At 38.7% G+C, this 21488-nt stretch overlaps 1 pseudogene; it reads right to left on the bottom strand.

Annotated features, from left to right (window-relative positions):
- Nucleotides 1-18901: 18901 nt before the first annotated feature.
- Nucleotides 18902-19977, bottom strand: LOC131680069 (serine--tRNA ligase, cytoplasmic-like; annotated as a pseudogene).
- Between the last annotated feature and the right edge of the window lie 1511 nt (nucleotides 19978-21488).

The raw sequence follows: 21488 nt of genomic DNA, 5'->3' as shown, positions 1-21488 counted from the left end.
ATTTTTTCCCAACCCACAAATTTCCACTACTGATCATGGAAATTTCTTGAAAACACATGGCAATAAAATTTTCTTCTTCTGATGGATACAGGATAGGCAAACAAAATCATCCGGCAAGGTTTCCTAAGCAACAACAATTGTTTCAATAGAAATCAATTTTATTGTCCTCTCAATTTTCCCAACCCACCAATTTCCACTGGTGATCATGGAAATTTCTTGAAAACACATGGCAATAAAGTTTTCTTCTTCTGATGGATACAGGATAGGCAAACAAAATCATCCTGCAAGGTTTCGTAAACAAAAATATTTCTTTCTATAAAAATCAATTTGATCGTCCTCCCAATTTTTTTTCCAACCCACCAATTTCCACTACTGATCACGGAAATTACTCGAAAACACATGGCAATAAAATTTTCTTCTTCTGCTGGATGCAGGATAGGGAAACAGAATCATTTTGCAAGGTTTCGTAAACAAAAATTTTTCTTTCTATAAAGATCAGTTTGATCGCGCTCCCATTTTTTCCCAACCCACCAATTTCCACTACTGATCACGGAAATTTCTTGAAAACACATGGCAATAAAATTTTCTTCTTCTGATGGATACAGGATAGACAAACAAAATCATCCTGCAAGGTTTCGTAAACAAAAATATTTCTTTCTATAAAAATCAATTTGATCGTCCTCCCAATTTTTTTCCAACCCACAAATTTCCACTACTGATCACGGAAATTACTTGTAAACACATGGCAATAAAATTTTCTTCTTCTGCTGGATGCAGGATAGGCAAACAAAATCATCCTGCAAGGTTTCGTAAACAAAAATATTTCTTTCTATAAAAATCAATTTGATCGTCCTCACAATTTTTTCCCAACCCACAAATTTCCACTACTGATCATGGAAATTTCTTGAAAACACATGGCAATAAAATTTTCTTCTTCTGATGGATACAGGATAGGCAAACAAAATCATCCGGCAAGGTTTTCTAAGCAACAACAATTGTTTCAATAGAAATCAATTTTATTATCCTCTCAATTTTACCAACCCATCAATTTCCACTGGTGATCATGGAAATTTCTTGAAAACACATGGCAATAAATTTTCTTCTTCTACTGGATACAGGATAGGCAAACAAAATCATCCGGCAAGGTTTCGTAAACAAAAATATTTCTTTCTATAAAAATCAATTTTACCGTCCTCCCAATTTTTTTCCAATCCACCAATTTCCACTAATGATCATGGAAATTACTTGAAAACGCATGACGATACATTTTTTAATTTTGGTTTGATGCGGGATAGTGAAACAGAATTATTCTGTAAGGTTTTCTAAGGAAAAATAATTCTTACAATAAAAATCAATTTGATAGTCCTCCCAAATTTTTTCCCACCTTCCTATTTTGGGATATTGAAATAAAAAAGTGTGTGCTCACTAGCGCCGCCTTGAGGGTGATATCCAATTTAATCATCACATCATTAAATAGTCCTTGCCCCAGTAACAATTTAGGCTTTATGGTGGTTTTATAGCCACTCATACCACTTAGATTGCACTTGTAGCGTGCTATAAAACTTTAATTGTGACTTAGATTACATTACAGTAAACGTCATTTTCCTAAATTAATAAACTTTACCTAACATGAATTGGAAGTTTTAGTCTCCCTAGCGTCGCCTGATGGGCGAATTCTGTAATTATCTTTTCGCCGTCAGGTAGAACTCGACTCGCTGATGGATATTGCCGAAGACATCACACTTCTAAATAATGTTCTCGAGATTCAGAAATTGAAAAATAATACATGCTCACTAGTGGCGCCTGGTCTATCTATTTCAATTAGTTTTGTCCATAATCGCGTAGCTCTTAACCTTCTCCAATTTTTTTCCGAGAACACCTTCTCCTCTAAGTTATTAGACGTTTGTGACATACTAAATTCCACAGTGTGCTGAAAGCTGGTACGCTCACGTTAAACTTATTCAATGATAGTTGCGTTTACGAGAGGTTAGATTTATTTACTCTATTGTATAGCACCCCTGGCGCTGCAGTTATCAAATAATTGGATATCCAATTGCTCTAAATTGTAGGTCTAAGCAAACACAAAACAACTTTACCAAATGAAGTATGGTGCTAAATGTTAACTCAGATGAAATATTCGAGCCCCAATTAGTCGAAATCCCATAAGCTAAGTGATTCCTATTAGGTGGGTACCGCTAATACGAATCCACGTAGTAGGAATCAGCGCAGTAGGAGACCCGACTGTATCAAAATTCAGTATGTAGACAACCTTGGAGAACTTTTTTATCATTTGTGGAATTATAAAAAATCCATATTGGAAGTTGTAAAACAAAACGATGAAAAATTAATTGCGCAATTCAGAAAAAATATTATTCCTCGAAGAGCTCAAAATTAACCAAGCAAGTACATATTTTACTGTCAGCTGTGCTACCGCCAGTTGCTGGACGTAGTCCTGGTAGCACAATCTTCCTGACCAATATAACTACTAAAGCATTTTCTGTTGATTTGAAAGTGATCGATTTGGATTTCAGATCCTTTGTCAGGTGATCTGCAGGGAGCCATGTGGGTATTTTTAAAACTACGTGACAGATTTGTGTATTCCAACGTTGGAATATTCAAACAAATCCATTCAGTCAATCCTTTAGACGTAATCAGCAAGAATGGTTTTATGGTAGTTCGAACTACGCATATCATTTACAATACACGACTAATCGTATCTTTTCTATAAATTGTTATAAGTCAATGGAAGTGTACTAAGTAAATTGATTAGAGAGAGCCAAATAAAAGTTTTTCAAAAATTCAACGGAAAATATGAAATTGATCTAATTATTATTTCCTTATTTCAAAGAACTTTAACATTCAATAAAGCGATAAAATATTATCAAGTGATTCATTTTCAATCGTCCTGGTCGGGACTATTGATTGATTCATAAATGAAATACGATACGGCCGTTATAAAATATACTTCCTGAAAAACTCAAATTTTCATAGCGTAATAACGCTATGGAAACAAAAAAAAGTTGTTGCTTTCAGCGTGATTTTCGTGATACCTACTCTCGAATCTCAATAAAACAAAAGAAAATGAAATATTATCAAAACAAATATATTATTTTGGTTTACAATCTCGCAAAATGCGTCATTTAAATTTTTTAAATCCAAGTATCAGTATGATAATTATTCCAAGAGAATCTGAGGAAACTTTGCTAAGATTTCTTGCATTTCTGAAAACACGAAACAACATCTGTGTTCAAAAATGTTTCAAAGCAGCCAAATCCAGCATGAAAATTAATTATAGGGATCCCAAAAATTCGTTCGTTGGTATTTGTGGAATGTCAAAAATATTTGCTTCAACTGTTATAAATTTCATCAGGTTTTCATCAATGCTGTGTGGAAATCGGTTTCTGAGAAATAAAACCAATCTTACAAAAAATTGTGACATGTGATAATTGATGGAACTTCCAAGTAATTTTCAATTTGGCAAGCCTCCATTATTGTTTGGAATAAAGCAAAAGATGTTTTTAAATATATGTTATCAATTCAACACAAAACCGTTGGTTTCAAACGATCATTAGTTTCAAAATCATCAAATATCAACATGCAAATTCGACATAGAAAATGTTTCCATTATTTGGCGTATAAAGATAAAATAGCATCGCGGTTTGTTTCAGTCTCGTAAAATAATAAAATATCATAGATCTCCCAAGAGAATCGAAAATCATCAAGTTTCAATGAAGAAATTTATTTGAAATCATTTTCAACTATTTCTACATTCAGAATTACTCAAAAAAAGTTGTGCTAAAAGCTTTCGACATTTCCAGCTTTCGTAGCACGCCATCTGCATCAACCCAAGGATAACTTTTAGTACACTTGTTTTTCTTTTCGTATCTTTCCACGCTGTTTCGCGTGCGACGGTACACTGCGTATCGCGAGGAAAATTGAAAAACGCTGTTATGAAGTTTTCCAAAACGATTTTTTCTTTGTACCATCAGATTCCTTGGTTTCTAACGAATCCGTACATATGCAACACTTGGGTAGTTTTGTAGGAAATATCGAAGAAACAGCAGGTTAAAAATATTGCTCCACTTTTGCGCACCTATACATACAAATTTTACTTTAGTTGTGTCTGTGCGGGTGGAAAAACTGCTTCTAGTAAAATGGAAATTTTTCAATGAAAAGCGGAAAATATGGAAAATCGGAGAAAATCACGTCCTATAAAAATTGTTTGGCTATGTTGTATTGGAAAAATCAAAATTTTAAACACATGATTGCAAAAACTGTGTGCTTTTTCAACCGGAAAAAGCACACAGTTTTCCGAGTTGGGAAATTTTGAATTTTCCATTTCGGCCAATTCATAGTAAAAACAATTATCTAGGTCGTGATTTTTTTCTTTTTTCCATATTTTGTCATTTTCTTTGAAAATAAAATAAAAAACCGCAAAAAAACACGAAAAATGGCGGATTGCCCGACGGGGGCCTTAAGCCGTTTTGGAATCTATAAATCATATACATACAAACATTGACTTTTATATATATAGACTTGACAATCTGTAACTGTATTAGTGTGTTCAATGGTTTGTTTTCCTCCACCTGTCATATATAGAGGAAAACAAACTGAAAATAACTTTTCGGTAGGATTGTTTTCATGATGGAATATGACCAATCGGAATTGTACGTCTCCCGAATAAGTTTTACAGCGACATAGAGCATTTCAACACCATTATAAATACTTTACGAGAGCTAATTCAAGTGTTTAAATTGGCTGACAGTTTTATATATGACAGCTGGAGAAAAACAAACCCCCAAGTTGTATGAGTGAAATCATCTGCTTAGAACTCTATGGGACCTTGGCGTATTTAATTTGTATTTGTTATCACCCTGTGCTGATAAAGTGGTGATCACCCAAATTTTACACACAAAAGAATGTTGCGGTTCAAATTACTATTTCAGAAGGTTAAATTAATTACAATGTGCCCACAATTTTCAGCTGATAATACTATGCTTTTACTGCAACGATGTAAATAGCCATTTTTACCATATCAAAATATATGCGTGTTCTGAATTTTTTACCATGTGTGTAGTACTTTTTCCCTGTATGGTATTCCTTTTTACTATAAAAGTATTTAAATTGATAGCTGCAGTATTCCCGTCACAACGTCCATTCATAGTAAATTTGACCCCGCTTGCTATGATTTTTACTAAAAGCTTGTGGATCTAATGTTCTAAGCTCATAATTCCTAAACGAAAAATGTAGTAATTCGTCATTTGAACACTTGGTTTCTATTCTGGCAGTACTATTACTGTCAGAATAGCAACCAAGTATTTAAATGATAAATTTCTACATTTTTCGTTTAGGAATTATGAGCTTAGAACACTAGATCCCTATTGTAACAACTAGATTATCTATTCTACATGATAAAAACACTGATTTGTGCTCAATGATTTCAAATTTATACCTCTTATACTTTTCAATTTTAATAAATTTGCTTGTATTTACAATGTGTACATATAACCGACAATCATCTGAGCTGTTTCCTGTGCGAAACATCGGGAATCTGGTATTTTACAAATGTTGAAAAACAATTTTCTTTCGTCAGTCCGACAAATTAGGTCGTATATTAATTGTGCAGGAAGTTGGCAGAGGGTGATGTTTCAAGACTCCAATGTTATTGAGACTTTAATTAAAAACGTCGGCGGATCTTAAACGCTTTGAGACTGCAAGACAGACTTCTACTGCAGGGCAAATTTGTGACCGGTCCATTTTACCACCGAAAAAACATCGTCCAATACTAGTCTTGGAAACCGTGCTCTGTAGTACAGATTTTGTACTCTATTATAGGATAATAATGACAGAATCCATTCGGAAATCAGATTCTGTAATTGCGGATCATGGACCTGTTCTGCAATAAAGGAAATAAAAGGACCAAAATAATTCCTCCTAAAACCATTATTAAAATCATTCAAGTACCTTCAATATTATTCACGAAAAGGTAAGGGTGTCGTCTCTAATATTGTTCGATACTTTTGCAGGATTAAATAAATAAACTTCGAAAAGAACCCCGCGAGACGCAGAACGAAAATAATGTGATTTTATCAAAATGGCGCAAACTCAGCGTCCCATCCCGATCAGAAAGACATAACAGAAAGCTATCAAATTTATATCTCATGTTGATATTTATTACTCACTGTGATATCTTTGTGATATCCCAATCAGCAAGGCAAGCAAACATACTTCAAGATTATATCTTCCGGTGATATCATTGGACTGCTAATATGAAGTCTCTTTTCATGCGTCGTTATTCAACTTTTTAAAGCAAATTTGTGAAGTTTTAGATGTAAATTGTCAGTAAGGTGTTTGACTTACTTGGTTGCATTTTGATTATAAGATTATGTACTTTCTGAGACACTCGTATGACACACAATTTCGAATATGGGGCTAATGATTTCAATGCCTTTATTCATTTTTTTGGAATCGTAAAGTTATCAACAAGATATTTTAAAGTTTATAATTTTCATATAAAAGTTATTTTGAAAAAGATGCAGGAAGTATCAAGTACTCCAGATGAAATAATAAAACGCGAATTGAAATAAAAAGCATTTTAAAACTATTTGTTATGGTTTAGTCAAATGGTTATATGATTAATTTTCTTTTAATCGATTGTGCATATTACGAAAACGAATTTTCAGAGCTTAAAAACTTTCTGATGTATACTGATTTCTACAATATCGTTATGTATTTTGAGGATCTTCGAGGATCTTCAGTCCGATTTCTCCAATTTATGCTGGTTTTTCATAAACAATTAAAATTGGCCAGTTTGTGCGTTCTCCGAACTACCAAAGCGTTGCATTTTTTTCAAACGCATAAAAATTTTTGAGTTACTTGATTGTTATATCTTTTCATTCCACGTAAGACAAGTTTGACATTTTACGGTTGAACTGACAATTGCTTTGAATGCGCAATGTTCTAATGTTTCTGCTGTATTCGATGGTTTTCGTTCCTTTTAAAAAAAATCATCGAGCTAGCAAATTTTCGTAATAGTCAAGATACTTGATTCATTTTGTAGAAAGTTAAAACAAAATAAGGCGACCTGTTCAAATTGTTGAAATATTAATATTTGTTAGTATGCTGCATAAAGCTGGCCTAGAAATCTCTGATTATATACATATCCCAGCTGATATTATCGTTCGCTGTTACAATTTAAATGAATTTTAAATAATGCTTGAAGTAGCTAAAAACTTTAATGTAAAAATATTGAATAATTCCCCTTAAAATAAAATAAAATTTAGAATGGAAAATGTATTTTAGAAAAACATGAAATATTCTAGAATTCGTCACACCGAAGAATCCTCAACGATTTCTCGAACTTTCTGATTATCTGTTATAATATTCGCAGTTAATAGATTGCACTACCGTAAAAGATTTGTATTTCTGGGAATTATTAGGTTGCGATAATTGTACTGGCTTCATCTTCCCCATATTAAAAGTGCTAATAACAAAACCTCTTGAAATTTCAAAAAGCAATCCTCAAAACTATGGTATTTGTTTATTTGAATCTATTCGGAATCATAAATAACATTTGCCGTATTCTCCGTTTATACGTTTATGTTTATTACCTTCACCAACAAGCCCCTTGGCCCCAATGGTGGTTGCTTAAACTAATTACATTTTAAAATTGACAACATTTTCGCTTTTATAGCATTCCGCGTCCGGTTGAAGTCGAAGGCCGTCGCCACACTGTTAAAAATTCGTTGGAGTCCGGTTACAGCGCTCTGGCAACCATAGTTGGTTCTCCTGAACGGAACTCGCAGAAGGGAGTTATTACGTAGAGCTCGAACGCGGGCTTGAAGATCCAGACGTCCGAGGATTGTAGGGCAATCCACTCTGGCAGAGAGTAAGTCCGAGACGAACAGGGCTCGAGAGCAGTCCCTCCGAATGCTGAGTGTATCGAGGTGTATAAGCTGGCAACGGTTTTCATAGCTCGGCAGCTGAAATCTGTTTCGCCATGGGAGATGACGAAGGGCGAAGCGTATGAACCTGCGTTGGACAGCCTCGATTCTGTCAATCCCGTTCTGGTAGTACGGATTCCAAACAGCTGAACAATATTCTAACGTTGAGCGGACCAACGCGCAGTAAAGCGATTTAAGACAATATACGTCCCTGAAGTTTTTCGCTATTCGGAAGATGAACCCAAGCTGTCGTGATGCCTTATCCACGATGTATGACGTATGTGGTTTGAATGTTAATGCCGAATCCATGATGACTCCGAGATCTTTGATGTGAGAGTGTCTTGGAATGCTCGAGCCGAAGAAATGGTAGTTAAACTGAGTCGGTTGGCGTTTCCGCGTGAACGTAACGATTGAGCATTTGCTCGGGTTTAAAACCATTCTGTTTTGATCACACCACGTGCTAAAGCTGTCCAGATCCCTCTGAAGAAGCTCGGCATCGGTTTTATCCCGTATTTGTTGAAAAATTTTCATATCGTCGGCGAAAGAAAGGCGGGGTCCTTGTAATGTGAAATTGACGTCATTAAAGTAGAGGAGGAATATTACTGGCCCGAGATGGCTTCCTTGTGGTATGCCGGATGTAGCGAAGAATGGTGCAGATAGACAGTCCTTAATGCTGATTTGGAGTTGCCTTCCATCGAGGTAGGAACGAAACCAGCGCAGAAGTTGTCCATGAATGCCGAGTTTGTCCAGCTTCGCTATTGCGATATCATGGTTGATTTTGTCGAAGGCCGCAGATAGATCCATATAAATAGCATCGGTTTGCAATCCGTCAGCGAATCCATCCATTACATATGTTGTGAACGAGAGCAGGTTTGTCGTTGTCGATCGTTTAGGCATGAAACCGTGTTGGTCATCTGCAATGTAGTGTTTGCAGTGAAAGAAAAGAGGATCTAACACAACCAGCTCGAACAGTTTTGATACAGCACTTAAACACGAGATTCCCCGATAATTGTCAATGTTCGATTTGTTTCCTTTTTTATGAACTGGAAACATGTGCGCTGCTTTCCAGCAGGAAGGGAATGTACCAGTAGTGAGTGATAGCTCGAAGACTCGCCGAAGTGGTTCAAGAAGCCCGCTGATGCACTTTTTGACAAAAATCGAGGGAACACCATCTGGACCTGGGGAACAAGATGCTTTCAGTTTGGCATTTGCTGCAAGAATGGCAGCATTATCGACACAAATTCGGTTGATGGTTCGTTCTAGAGAAGGAGTTAAATTAGCGGCGGCAGCGACTTGTTGTGGTGGCAAGCGCTCGTTGGAAAAAACGCTTGAAAATTTGTCGGAGAACAGTTGGCAAATTTCCTTAGTGTCGGTGCCTAAAACTAAATAATGTACGTAAATTATCCACTCAATGTTACCACATCGCATCGACATTATTACTAGAAATCGTGTAAAACATGTTAACGTACAAGAAAAGCGCCGATGTGCACTATTCAGAATCTAAAAACAGCCACTTTCCTAATCTGCAAAGATACCATAAAGCTATTCAGTCTATCGTAATATAGACAGCTGTAGTAGTGAGTAAAACTGCATGAAAACAAAGCGTATGACATAAGGAAAACAAACAGTCCATAGGCTTTGGCATAGTTCAATGTGTGCGTTCTGGAAACAAGATGCATCTATAATCGTTTTGGTCTTGACGGATGCGAGGAATATTATGCTAAAATTAAACATCAGTCGAAAGCAACGTCTTTGGTTCATACAGGAAACATCCACACAGAGTTGCACAAAGTCATGACCATCACTTTTTCTTCAAAATGTACGCAAAGCTTCAGTCACAAATCAAAATGATCGTCTTTTTCAGTTGAGAGAACTTTAGCAACCGAAACTGAGCATAGTGAGTACCAACAACAGTGACGAGGGAGAGTGAGATAAAAATGACGGGGCGCAGACAGTCGAGTCAAGTGACAACACACAATGATAATTTCTCTTTCTTTTTTGTCTACCGCGCGAATTCAACAAGCGTAGTTTTTGTTCACTAAATAATCACCATATACGATTCAATCACTAGCCCGTGTTTATTGACCCTTCGAACTTGCTTTAAATTCGATCGAAATCAGCAACATACTGATAGTTAAACTTAAATGATACTTATAGCTTATATGCTCCTGAATTGGTAGTAATGCATGTTGTTTTTTGACCTGGTTTACTGCAAAAATATTTATCAACAAACAGAACATATTTTTAACTAACCGAACACATCAACATTATTAAAACACAACATATATTTCTTTTGATTTCCTTACATTTTAACCCTGCCTACTGTGATTGGGTGCTCTAGACTGCGAATAAACAGAAGTTAGTTGTATGTTATTAGGGAATCCCATAGAATACAGAATGAATATTATATTATTAAATATGACATTATATGAGCAATTTACGTGGCCTACAACTCTTATTAAAACGGTGACGGAAAATGAAAGACATTATTTCTCAAACAATTTTCGGATAGCAACCAAACCAATTGTTTAATAGGTAATGTATTTGAACTGTAATATTAAATTCAAGACTTGCATCGTGCAGAATTTAAAATTTCCTTTGCTAGGCTTAATGACAATAATTTTCAAAACTGACTGTCATCGAGAGGCTTCAGTCAAACTGAGTGAACAAAAGAGCGAAAAGACAGAACATTTTTTTCGCAAAGGCACTCACGTAGTATGACTGACACTATATGTTGCTGTCACAGTGTGAGAACTTATACGGAAAGAGAGTCGAATATGAATACTTGCGATCGTGTAGGAAGGTTTTCTGTTTACGGTTACCGAATGCAGCACTGCATCCACATAAAACTCAGAATACCCAGGTTCAAATCGCTATAATCCACAAATAACCATCAGCGTGTCATATATTCGTAATTACCAATCAGCCAGCAGGTATGCAATCATTTGACGAAACTATAAAAAGCTTTTGCTACATGAAGCTTTTTGCTGCCAAACGAAAACGCCTTAATGTATGCTATATTTTTCTATTCTATTCTATTTTTAGATCTGCACGCTAAATTTGTTGATACTATATAATAGGTAATACAAGCTATATTGGCCGTGGAAGAACCTAACAAAATTTGTTATAATTCTGATAGAAGCCTATCACAGGTTGTCATATTTTTGATATATACTAGAAGAATTTCTGTTATGTTTTCTGTTATTTTACCAACTAACGAGACCAGAGTTATTACACAACTTGTTATCATAACAAAATAACACAGTCTGTAATAATTTTGCTATTTCTTTCTGATCGGGATACTACCGAAAATTACCACCTTTGTAGTATATTTTAAAGGAAAATGTAGTCAGTTGAAATTTATCGGTACACCACATTTGTGTTAATCATAAACATAGTAAATTTTAGAATGTAAGAGAAAAATGTGCATGGTTTCGGAAAAACGCGTAGTAAACTCAACAGCCAATATATTAATTTCAACCCAAAGAAATAGTTGGTTTAACTGGATAAAACTGTTAGCGTTACCATTAGATTTTTAATGGGATTATAGTATGTTTTACTATAATGCTATTAAAATGACTCTAATTTTTGTTATTGTGAACATTTTGAACTATAGTAATTTTGAACACATTTATCAACGACACGACCTGAAACTTAATGAAATATTGTGAAAAAAAGAGTCCGAGTCATTTACCGCCAGTTACCAGTATATTGAGGGACCCCTTGACTCGTACGAAAAAAATATTTTTTCAGCAACACTTCTTTGTTTATTGATTTTCAGTTGCTGTATAGAAACTATGTTATGTTTACAAAATCACCTTCCTAGTTACTAGAAAAACGTAGTTATTGGTACCGGAAGCATTCACGTTTTTTTTTTTTTTTTTTCCAATTCGTTTATTTGATAAGGCAGGTTTGCGTTAGCTTAAAGGTGCCAATTTTGTTTTGTTTTACATTTTAAATTACTTAAAACTAGGGGATTACATATTGATTAGCTATACATATACACAAGGGGGTAATATAATTTTCGTTAAATTAGGGGGTCATTTAGTTTTTATGGCAATATGGTTTGACATTTTTAGCAATGAGATTATTGGAGCAAATAATGTTTAACTAAGGGGGAAAATTTATACGACTATCTTAAAAGTAGAAATAATTAGAGGGCGTGATTAAATTTTGTAAAGATTCGGAGACATTAATTAGAGTTATTTTATGTGGTAGTAGAGTTGGGCATTTTCAACGAGATCATATAATATAATAGTTAAAACTAGAAAAGGCAAGAAGAGCTAAATGCTTCATGAAGATATTTGGGGGGGGGGGGAAGGGGTGTTACTTCTGTGTATAAGAGTCAGGGGAAGTAGGGTGGACAAACATGGCAGGGGGAGAACATTATTTCAGTTTCAGACTTCGGGAGATCAACGGATGGATTACAGAATCAGGGTGGCCTTCATCAGGAAGAATCATGTACTGGGACGCCGGGTGGTCGTTCTTAAGATGGCAGGGGTTTCTCCAGACGATTTCGTAGTGCGGCTCAGGTGTTGATCGGCTACATTTCGAGTTGTGCGTGTGATGTTCGTGCTTTAGGTCCCGTGTTTGTTGGCTCATTTGACAGGGATGTTTTGTGTCGCCTTGGAGTCGCATCAAACCATCGTGGGTGTATGGTACAGGTGGAAGAGAGCGTTTCTGAGAATTATAAGGAAAAAGGGGCAGTTAAAGTTGGATATTGATGGTTTTTATGAAGGTGTATATAAGGGACATATAGAGGACATCGCGGCTTGCCAACACATCTCGAACCGGGACGTTGGGTGGTCTTCCTCGGGCCCGGAGGGTGTCCATAAGCCGAGACCTGGCGAAACTGTACTCGGTGCACGCCCAGACTATGTGCTCTATATCGTGATAACCGTCGCCACAAGCGCAGATACCACTCTCCACGAGCCCAATACGTCGGAGATGTGCATCCAGCGTGTAATGGTTCGCCATGAGTCGAGACATCACACGAATGAAGTCACGACCCACATCCATCCCCTTGAACCAAGGTTTCGTCGATACCTTAGGGACTATCGAATGTAGCCACCTTCCTAGCTCCCCATTGCTCCACGAGGTTTGCCAACTTTCGAGGGTTCTCTGATGAGTAATAGTGAAAAATTCGTGGAAGCAAATTGGTCTTTCAAAAACGTCACCTTCAATGGCACCCACCTTAGCTAAGGAGTCCGCCTTCTCATTGCCCGGAATGGAGCAATGGGAAGGGACCCACACCAAGGTAATCTGGAAAGATTTGTCAGATAAAGCACTCAGTAGCTCCCGTATTTTCCCCAAAAAATACGAGGAATGCTTTCCATGTTTCATCGAGCGAATAGCGTCAATAGAACTCAGACTATCCGAGACGATGAAGTAATGGTCTGCGGGTAATGTGTCAATGACTCCAAGGGTATACTGAATAGCAGCTAGTTCTGCGGCGTAAACTGAAGCAGGGTCACTGAGTTTGTAGGAGGCGGTGAACTTTTGATTGAAAATACCGAAGCCAGTGGACCCTTCGAGGTTTGATCCGTCAGTATAAAACATCTTAGAACAGTCGACTTCTCGGAATTTATTATAAAAAATATTTGGAACCACCTGTGGGCGTATGTGGTCCGGAATTCCACTAATCTCATCTTTCATGGATGTGTCGAAGAAAACAGTAGATTCAGAAGTATTTATGAAATGCACACGGTAAGGATTGTAAGAAGAAGGATTAATATTTTGCGCCATGTAGTCAAAGTACAGGGACATAAAACGGGTCTGAGAATTGAGCTCAACAAGCCTTTCGAAATTTTCAATCACCAACGGGTTCAAGATATCGCATCGAATGAGCAATCGATATGAGAGTTCCCAAAATCGATTTTTCAGCGGGAGAACGCCCGACAGGACTTCGAGACTCATCGTATGGGTCGACTGCATGCACCCTAAGGCGATACGCAAACAACGATACTGAATTCTTTCGAGTTTGATGAAATGTATATTCGCGGCGGATCGAAAGCAGAAGCATCCGTATTCCAGTACCGACAGTATCGTTGTTTGATACAACCTAATTAGGTCTCCTGGGTGGGCACCCCACCACGTTCCGGTTATTGTACGAAGAAAGTTGATCCTTTGTTGGCATTTCTGTTTCAAATACCGAATATGGCATCCCCAAGTACCTTTCGAGTCGAACCAGACCCCTAGATATTTTACTGTGAAGACCTGAGCTATAGTTTGACCCATTAATAGAAGCTGTAGTTGTGCTGGTTCACGCTTCCTAGAAAATACAACTAGCTCAGTTTTCTCCGTGGAGAATTCGATACCCAGCTTAATAGCCCATGCAGACAAATTGTCCAAGGTATTCTGTAATGGTCCTTGTAGATCGACAGCTTTGGGTCCCGTAACAGACACCACGCCATCGTCTGCAAGTTGTCTTAACGTGCAGGAATTGTCAAGACATTCATCAATGTCGTTGACGTAGAAATTGTATAACAGGGGGCTTAGACATGAGCCCTGGGGAAGGCCCATGTAGCTAAATCGTGATGTCGATAAGTCACCATGCGAAAAATGCATGTGCTTTTCCGACAACAAGTTTAGTAAAAAGTTGTTTAAAGTCGCTGAAAGACCATGCTGGTGCAGCTTCTCTGAAAGAATGTTGATAGAAACTGAATCAAAAGCCCCCTTTATATCTAGGAACACTGATGCCATCTGCTCTTTACTAGCATAGGCCATTTGAATTTCGGTTGAGAGCAACGCAAGACAATCGTTCGTCCCTTTGCCTTTGCGAAAGCCAAATTGTGTATCTGACAGTAAGCCATTTGCTTCGACCCAATTGTCGAGGCGGGATAGGATCATTTTCTCGAACAACTTCCGGATGCAAGATAGCATTGCGATCGGTCGATACGAATTGTGGTCGGAGGCTGGTTTTCCTGGTTTTTGGATGGCGATGACCTTCACTTGCCTCCAATCGTGTGGGACAATGTTAGCCTCAAGAAACTTATTAAATAAGTTCAACAAGCGTCTCTTGGCAGAGTCTGGCAGATTCTTCAACAAGTTGAATTTGATTCTGTCTGGCCCTGGAGCTTTATTGTTACACGACAAGAGAGCAAGTGAGAACTCCACCATCGAAAAAGGTGTTTCGTTCGCGTTATCGTGACGGGACGCGGCGCGGTAGATCTTCTGTGCCGGGGCGGAATCCGGACAAACCTTCTTGGCGAAATCGAATATCCAACGGTTTGAATATTCCACGCTCTCATTAGTACTGTTTCGATTTCGCATACGTCGGGCTGTTCCCCAAAGAGTGCTCATCGATGTTTCTCTCGTTAATCCGTCGACGAACCGGCGCCAATAACCGCGTTTTTTGGCTTTCATCAAACTCTTCATTCGCTTGTCTAACGTCGCGTACTGTCGAAAACTAGCGGGTAACCCGTCGTTCCGGAAGGTCTTAAACGCGGCGGCCTTCTCTGCGTACACGTCTGAGCACTCTTTGTCCCACCAGGGATTGGGAGAACGTTTTTGTATGTTCGCGCCGGGTACTGGCTTAGTCTGAGCTTGACTCGCGCTGTCGAGAATCAAGCCAGCCAAAAAGCTGTACTCTTCCTCCGGAGGAAGTTCTTGAGTAGATTCGATGTTGTCGGATATCGCGGCAGCATAGCTCTTCCAATCGATATTTCGTGTGAGGTCATACGAAATATTGATTGTTTCCAATGGTCTTGAGCCGTTATTGATTGAGACTACGATCGGCAGATGGTCGCTACCGTGGGGATCAGGGATTACCTTCCACGCGCATTCTAACTTTAGCGAGGTCGAGCAAAGGGATAAATCTAATGCACTTGGGCGCGCAGGTGGGGGAGGAATCCGTGTCATTTCACCCGTGTTTAGAATTGTCATGTTGAAGTTGTCGCAAATATTGTGAATTAAAGAGGAACGGTTATCATCATAAAGGCAACCCCATTCCGTACCGTGAGAGTTAAAGTCGCCTAAAACTAGTCGCGGTGCAGGCAGGGATTCTATGATGTCTTGTAGCCGGCGATGCCCAATCGCGGTGTTGGGGGGAATATATATGGAAGCTATGCAAAGATCTTTGCCTTTGGTTGTTACTTGACAAGCGACAACTTCAATACCTGTTATCGAGGGAAGGTTAATTTTGTAGAAGGAATAGCGCTTTTTGATCCCCAAAAGCACTCCTCCATAGGGGGTGTCTCGATCCAGGCGAATAATATTAAAGTCGTGGAAGTTGAGATCTATGTCGGAAGTTAACCAAGTTTCACATAATGCAAATGCATCGCAACTCAAATTATTTATTAAAATTTTGAAGGAATCGATTTTCGGGATGATACTTCTGCAATTCCACTGTAGAACAGTGATCAAATCCGTGACCTCGTTCGATGAGTTAGCCATCGAAGGATACAATCGCTGAAAGGAGGGGCCATTTAGCAGTCAACTGCTTCAAAAATGTTCTTACTGTAGGGAGAAAAGCTAACATAAGACTTTTAATTGGATCAGTTATATTGAATGTTTTTATTATCCAGTCCACAATGTCCGAGAGTTTGATAATTCCAGTGCCGCGATTATTCTCGAACTGAAACAGAGGAACACTTGGGATTTTTGATGTTCCGGGAAGTGCTGGGAACTCCTTCTCTGAGTTTAATCCTCCGAGACCAGGAGCTAATTGCTTCGGTTTGGTTGCAACACTTCCAATAGATGTGACTTTCTGAGTCCCGTCAAGGGATACCTTCTGGCCTTTACAACGAACTTTAGGAGAGGAAATGTTCCTCCTCTTCCTATAACTTCTAGGCGCCCTAGTAGATGTTCCCTCTTGTGGGTCATCAGCCTCGCCCTCGTTAGGAGGCAAGTGAGCATAGATGTTTGTTGAGGTTGGTGGTGTAGCTTTCTTTAGCATTTCTGCGAAAGAACGTTCGGATCGTCCCGCAAGGGAACGTTTTAGTTTATCCCCGCGTAGTTTGTACGCGGGACATGTCGAGATATCATGCAGATTCTCTGCACAGTAAGGACACTTCTCAGCATTCTTACTGCACGAATCATCTAGATGATTCTCCCCGCATTTTCCACAGCGGGCCTTATTGCTACAATGGGTGGCTGTGTGACCCAATTGTTTACACTTTGTGCAATTCATGACCCGCGGCACAAACAGACGCACAGGCAGACGAACCTTGTGCAAGAGGACGTAATTTGGCAAAGCGGTACCAGCGAAGGTCAACCGATAAGAGTTTGATTGGGGGTACGTTTTTGAACCATCCCCCGCAACTACTACTGAGTGCAAACGCTTGCACTCGAGTATTTTCACTGGCTGAAGTAAGCGGTCTCTGAAACGGCCAACCCCGTACTGCAGCAGATCCTCGCATGTCAAACTGTCATCGGTGACAACGCCTTCAGACTGTACTTTCACACCTGGAATATACACGTGATAGTCCTTCGTAAAGTGCTCGCAGCAAGCAATATCGTTTGCCTGCTTTGAGTTAGTCAGCACGACCCTCAGCCTGTCTGAGCGGACCTTTTTTATTTCGATCACAGCCGAGAACCGTTCCGTCAGGTCTTTTGAAATCTGTAATAGATTCAGCGATTTTGTTTTGGGCCGAAAGAAGACCACAAAGGGACCGGTCGAGAGCTCTGGATATTGTTTGGGTCGGGGGAGAGCCTTAGGAGTCGACTCGATCTCCATTTGGCCATCCGGGGAGGAAGCCATCGACACCGTCTATGCACGGGGTCAGCACCCGCGCAGACGGGAAAAAGCCGTAAATGTATCAAAAAGGTAGATTTCACTTATCTGTATACTCGTTTCCCACGACGCACCAGTCCAGCTTAAATAGCTGGTTATTGTTCAATCCTCGCTTTACGAACAAAAGGTTGAGGAATGTGGCCTAACGGTTAACACACGCACAAAAGAATAAAAGTCCAAACCTCGAAGAGGCAGAGAATGGCAAAATAACCTTGAACGCGGATTACTGCACTGTTCTTTTTCCAACAGACCGAAAACAAAACACTTCTATCTCGATCGAGCGATGCGTAGAGACTGAAGCATTCACGTTCTTCGTCATGCGTGGAACCTGCAATGGTGATAATCTTTCTTTTCGTCACCGCTAGAAGGTAATAAGGTGAAAGTTCTTTATTATATGCAAAAATTAAACCAATATTTTGATTCCAGAAGAAAGATAAAAGGAAGAAAGAAAAATGTCGCTCTCGTTCCGTTATCCGAGGAAGCAGCCCTGGTGCTAGGCATCATACTCCGGAAATCGGTACGAAAGGCGGTTGCTTGTCTCCAAGGGTATCAGACTATGCGGCATTATCAGAGTCGGAGTTGGAATCGCAAAGGGCGACTTGCCTACTGTAACTGAACGAACAGTTAGAAAGAGGGTACTGACGGCCAAATTTCAGCGAGTCGCAAAAGACAGGGGCATCGATACAGCAACAATTTACATGTGCGAAATTGTCAGCCTTATTCTGCATTACGACGTATTGATTTTTCGAACGAATGTGGTTCGATCGAATCTGACTGGTTTCATTTTGCTGTCGTTATGAAGAATGCAAATAACATTCGTTCGATCCGTCATAATGTAGAATAAGGCAGTGTATAACTTTGAACCACAGATGAAAAATAAAAGCGGTTTAGCAACAGTGGATAATGTGCCTAGTCTATTTCATAATATTCGAAAATTTCGCAGTATCAGCACGATTATTCTGATACGTATTTTTCGTGGTTGGGATTCATTCATTCGAGGAACCAGGAAGCTATTTTCTATCTCAATATCAGTTTTTCACCCAATTAGCGCAAGACGTTTATTTTTCTGTCGTTCTCAAATGGAAAGCCATAATTAACATTGAATCCTTCAAGCTTGAATTTCATTCGAATTGTGAAGACAAATTAAATAGTAGTTCAAAAGGTTAGAAAAGGAACTATTCAAACTTGAATTTTAATTTCGTCCGGACATTGGATAAAAAATTCTTCAATGTTGATTGGTAACGGTTTGCTTTTTTCCGCAATTTATGCAGCAGGACCTCGCTTGAGCAGCAACCTTTACATCGATGGGCGCTGGCTTCACAAAAGGAATCTCTTCGCGGTACCTTTCCAGCTTATTTTTCTTCAGTGGTTCCGGAACCTGTAAAAACAGAAAAATACCAGTTTCCATTTGCCCTTACTTTGCTACTAAAACATGCTGCTTGTTGCCTTGACATCAGTTTCGGTGTGATGCGTTTCGAGTATTGCGCAAATCACTTGAGTAGTTACACACCGTTGCGTTAAGCATGAGAGCATGGTCGACAGAGGCGTTCACATTCTTAGTTTATCCTTATCGAACCGGCCTTCTAGCTTGATACTCTAGGCTGTTGCTGCAGGAAACTATCTCCCTATAAACGCCGGAATCATCAAATCAAGCTTCCAAGTGGTTTTTCGAAGCAGCATCATTTTGAGTTCCGGAAACAATATTCACGAAGCGATACGGTATGTCTAGTGATGGCAATACTGCCCTGCGTTACCGCGTTATTTCTCATGAAGATACCCTGTGTATCGCGGCCATGTGAACCGAGCTCCTGTCGGAAATAAGTCGAAAACCCAGAATATTTTATTGGTAGCGAAGATTCTGGAATCCACTCGTCTCGGTGATAGCCAGTGATACTAAATTGCTTAGATGTTGCGATTAGATACTTCTCGTCAGCACTACCTTTTCCGTGACCTTTTTATAGCTCTTCGCAAAACTGTGAAAACTTAACAATTTCTTGCATTACTTCCTTGCGCATGAAAAATGGTATGAAAAGCTGTGTATAGTCGTTTGTGTATAAAGTTTGCAAAAAATGCTGAATCGGGGTTTTCTCCAAGAAGATAGCAAGACCCGTCAAAAATATCTCCTTCCGCCTGAAACTATAGCATCTTTCTCTTCGCTCATTCTGTCGATCATAACTATCAGATCTACATGCTAATATTTCAATTCGCAATCACCAAACCTTATTTTGTTCTCATCATTTCAGTCGGGTACTTTTGTACAGATTTCCATTTCTCTTAGTGCCTTTCTTCCTCGCAAAGCATATTCTCGTTATCTAATACAGCTTAGTAGATTAAGTCATACACATTTTATCTGACTCTTCACTCTTCAACAATAAATCATTTCCGATGGTTTCCAGTACCGATTTGTCCTCCACATCCTTACAGCTCCTTTGCTTTATTTTCGCCGCTTCTATCTATTCAACGTCCTTAACGCGACGCTCCTGGTCTGTTTGAACTTTGTCCAGACCATAGGGTCTGAGCGAAACAGAACTCATTCGAGGACCATTTCGCCGCACTGCACAGATGTTAAAGATGACTTGATACGACACTAGAAAGGGTGATGAAATTAAAAACGTCCCAATTTTACTCGAATAAAATGGAATACCTACTTGCAAATTCGAAGCCTTTTTGATTCCGCTTTTTGGTCACCAATCGATAGGACGGTATAGAAAGGACGCCGAAATACGAAAGCGTAACCAGGGATTTCAACGGTAACTATATAATACTACGTTCACACTACGAGTTAAAACGTGTTTTAACGCTATCTTGATGACATTTTTCTTGTTGCTAATTATTATAACATGTTTTAACTCTGTAGTGTGAACATAGTATAAGTTGTTTGCAAAAAATAACAAAAGATTCGTCAGTGTTGCTGGTTTCATGATTTTGTTAATCAACTGTCAAATTTGACAGTACCAGTTACCTGAGTCACTGAGGGGTAGTCATATTTGTGATACAGTTTTGGAATTGAAGTGTCTCCTCGTGTCGTTGTATTTATTGTGATATTTACAAGGATATTATTTTGTGTGTAGGAATCATATAAGGTGATCACCTTAAGTTTCACCATCACCATGTTTGAGCAAACTTAACTCAATTATCACCATATGAAACGAAACGTCACACGAAATGTCATCGGAAGTTTTCATCGTTTCGTTTGTCTTCATTATATAATCGAGAAAAAATAATTAACTTTCGAAATCATTCTAAATTAATTTTAGATTTATCATTACAATTTACTCCAAAATATCGGTATGAGCTTCGAGGGTTTTGTTCTGTTCGTGATAGTGTTTCCCTCGCGTTGGGACGAGAATCGTGTCGACAGTATCAATTGGAATTGGTGTTGTGCAGAGCGGATTTATCCACAGGATTGTTGAATAGGTAACTAATTTTTAAGCAAAAACGTTCTTAAATTACGATGAATTGATTTAACGAACGAATGTGAGTCAATCGATTCCGGCTCTCAGGATTGCTGCAATTATCAATGTAAATCACATTCGTTTGAAAAATAAATTCATCAAAATCCACAATACTTAAGCTACTCTAAAAAGGTTTCATTTCCCTTTCCAGTACCAACACTAAAAATCGCATTAACCAAATGCATCATACGCGATATTAAAACGATTAACCATTCTACTTGTTCAGGCCAGCGCACTTCCCAAGGGTTCCGTGCGGTGTGTGATAGAATCGAATCGATAACATTGATTGGATATTATGAAGAACGAATTTACCCGGAATTATCCCCATGAATGTAGAGGAGACACAACACTGCTTCT

Source organism: Topomyia yanbarensis, chromosome 2 (assembly GCF_030247195.1).
Source record: "Topomyia yanbarensis strain Yona2022 chromosome 2, ASM3024719v1, whole genome shotgun sequence".
NCBI classification, from domain to species: domain Eukaryota; kingdom Metazoa; phylum Arthropoda; class Insecta; order Diptera; family Culicidae; genus Topomyia; species Topomyia yanbarensis.
Note: the sequence above shows the minus strand (reverse complement) of the source record. Positions and strands in the feature narration are given on the sequence as shown.